The sequence below is a fragment of the Peromyscus eremicus genome, unplaced genomic scaffold (assembly GCF_949786415.1).
Source record: "Peromyscus eremicus unplaced genomic scaffold, PerEre_H2_v1 PerEre#2#unplaced_32, whole genome shotgun sequence".
Taxonomy (NCBI): Eukaryota; Metazoa; Chordata; class Mammalia; order Rodentia; family Cricetidae; genus Peromyscus; species Peromyscus eremicus.
In genome coordinates, this window is record NW_026734292.1 from 5,219,546 (window position 1) to 5,223,100 (window position 3,555).

A 3,555-nucleotide genomic window follows, 5' to 3' on the forward strand; every position below is an offset into this window, starting at 1 on the left:
CTATTTACACTGTGCATGGCAATAGGAGAAAAATAGTGATTTTCCTTACCAGAAAACAACTCTGCTTGTAGGACCAGAAACTGCATATGATACAACTCTCTTTATGAATGGAAAACAAACACTAGATCAATTTACAAGAAACACACTCTGTTTTTGAGAAAAGAGCACTCTTCTACTCTACTATGTTTAATATAGGGCAAGAAGAGTGAGCTTGCTCAGAACAAAAGAACTGTGCTTACTATACACCCAGCCCTATCTATTTTAACTCTGCTAAGGAAACTGACAAGAACAGTAGCTTCTCTTCAGTCCAATACACTGTACTTGCTGTGAACTGACGTGAGTGCTATTTGCACTATGCTTGGAAATGGGAGCACAATAGTGACTTTCCTTACCAGAAAAATACTCTTACTCGTAAGACCCGAAACTGCATGTGATTCAACTCAGTTTATGAATGGGAAAAAACACTAGGTCGCCTTTCAAGAAACACACTCTGCTTTTGAGAAAATATCACTCTTCTACTATTCTGTGTTTCCTGTAAGGGCAGAACAATGAGCTTACTCAAAACAAAAGGAATGTGCATCCTACACTCACGGGTCATATTTAGTTCAACTCTGCTTAGGAAACTGACAAGAGGAGTAGCTTCTCTTTCATCCAATACATTGTACTTGCTGGTACAGACTTGAGGGCTATTTGCACTGTGTATGGCAATGGGAGCACAACAGTGACTTTCCTTACCAGAAAACAGCTCTTGCTCGTAGGACCAGAAACTGTATGAGATTCAACTCCGTTTATGAATGGAAATAAACACTAGCTCGAATTACAAGAATCACACGTTGCTTTTGAGAAAAGAGCATTCTTCTACTCCACTGTGTTTCCTATCAGGCCAGAAGAATGAGCTTGTTCAGAACAAAAGGAATGTGGTTCCTACACACACGGGACATATTTAGTTCAACTCTGCTTAGGAAACTGACAAAAACAGTAGCTTTTCTTCAGTCCAATACTGGTACTTGCTGGGAACAGACGCGAGGGTTATTTGCTATGTGTATGGCAATGGGAGCGCAATACTGACTTTCCATACCAGAAAACAACTCTTGCATGTAGGACCAGGAACTTCATGCGATTCAACTCCCTTTAGCAATGGGAAACAAACACTAGATCACGATAAAAGTAACACATTCTGCTTTTGAGAAAAGAGCACTCTTCTACTCTACTGTGTTTCCCATAGGGCTTGAACAGTGCGCTTGCTCAGAACAAAGAACTGTGCTTCCTACACACACGGGCCATATTTGGTTCTACTCTGCTTAGGAAACTGACAAAAACAGTAGCTTCTCTTCAGTCCAATACACTGTACTTGCTGGGGATGGACTTGAGTGCTATTTGCACTATGTATGGCAATGAAGCCCAATAGTGACTTTCCTTACCAGAAAAAAACACTTCCTCATAGGACCAGAAACTGCATGTGATTCAACTCCGTTTGTGAATGGGAAACAAACATTTGCTCGCCTTAGAATAATCACACTTTGCTTTTGAGAAAAGAGCATTCCTCTACTCTACTGTGTTTCCTACATGGCCAGAAGAGTGAGCTTGCTCAGAACAAAAGAACTGTGCTTACTACACACACTGGCCATATTTAGTTCAACTCTGCATAGGAAACTGACAAGTACAGTCGCTTCTCTTCAGTCCAATAAACTATACTTGCTGGAAACAGACGTGAGTGCTATTTGCACTGTGTATGGCAAAGAGAGAAAAATAGTGAATTCCCTTACCAGAAAACAACTCTTGCTCCTGGGACCAGAAACTGCATGTGATACAACTTTATTTATGAATGGGAAACAAACACTTGCTCGCCTAACAAGAAACACACTCTGCTTTTGAGAAAAGAGGACTCTTCTACTCTACTGTGTTTCCTATAGGGCCAGAACAGTGAGCTTGCTCAGAACAAATGAACTGTGCTTCCTACACACAGGGGCCATAGCTAGTTCAACTCTGCTTAGGAAACTGCCAAGAACAGTAGCTTCTCTTCAGTCCAATACACTGAACTTGCTTGGAACAGATGTCAGTGCTATTTGCTCTGTCTACGGCAATGGGAGCACAATAGTGTCTTTCCTTACCAGATAACAACTCTTGTTCATAGGACCAGAAACTGCTTGAGATTCAACTCCATTTATGAATGGGAAACAAACACTAGCACTCTTTACAAGAAAAACACTCTGCTTTTGAGAAAAGAGCACTTTTGTATTCTACTGTGTTTCATATAGTGCCAGAAGAGTGAACTTGCTCAGAACAAAAGACCTGTGCTTCCTACTCACAAGGGCCATATGTAGTAAAACTCTGCTTAAAAACTGACAAGAGCCGGGCGTTGGTGGCGCACGCCTTTAATCCCAGCACTCGGGAGGCAGAGCCAGGCGGATCTCTGTGAGTTCAAGGCCAGCCTGGACTACCAAGTGAGTTCCAGGAAAGGCGCAAAGCTACACAGAGAAACCCTGTCTCAAAAAAAAAAAAAAAAAAAACTGACAAGAACAGTATCTTCTCTTCAGTCCAATACAGTGTACTTTTTGGGAACTGACGCGAGTGCTATTTGCACTATGTATGGCAATGGGAGCACAATAGTGACTTTCCTTACCAGAAAACAACTCTTTCATGTATGACCAGAAACGGCATGTGATTTAAATACGAATAAACTGGGAAACAAACACTAGCTCGCCTTAAGAGAAACACACTCTGCTTTTGAGGAAAGAGCACTCTTCTACCTCACAGTTTTTCCTATAGGCCCAGAACAGTGAGCTTGCTCAGAACAAAAGAACTCTGCTTCCTACACACACGGTCCATATCTGGTCCAACTTTGCTTAGGAAACTGACAAAAACAGTAGCTTCTCTTCAGTCCAATACACTGTACTTGCTAAGAATTGACGCAAGTGCTATTTGCACTATGTGTGGCAATGAAAGCACGATAGTGACTTTCCTTACTAGAAAACAACAATTCCCCGTAGGACCAAAAACTGCATGTGATTCAACTCTATTTGTGAATGGGAAACAAACACTAGCTCGCCTTACAATAATCAAACATTTTTTTTGAGAAATGAGCACTCTTCTGCTCTACTGTGTTTCCTAAAGGGCAGAAAGAGTAAGCTTGCTCAGAACAAAAGAACTGTGCTTCCTACACAGACGGTCCATATGTAGCTCAACTCTGCTTCAGAAACTGTCAAGAACAGAAGATTCTCTTCAGTCCAATACACTGTACTTGCTGAGAACAGACACGAGTGCTATTTGCACTATGTTAGGGAATGGGAGCAAAATAGTGACTTTCTTTACCAGAAAGCAACTCTTGCTCTTAGGACCAAAAACTGCATGTGATTCAACTCCGTTTATGAATGGGGAAAAAACACTAGCTCGCCTTACAAGAAACACACTCTGCTTTTGAGAAAATAACACTCGTCTAATATTCTGTGTTTCCTATAAGGCCAGAACAATGAGCTTGCTCAAAACAAAAGGAATGTGCTTCCTACACACACGGGCCATATCTAGTTCAACTCTGCTTAGGAAACTGACAAGAAC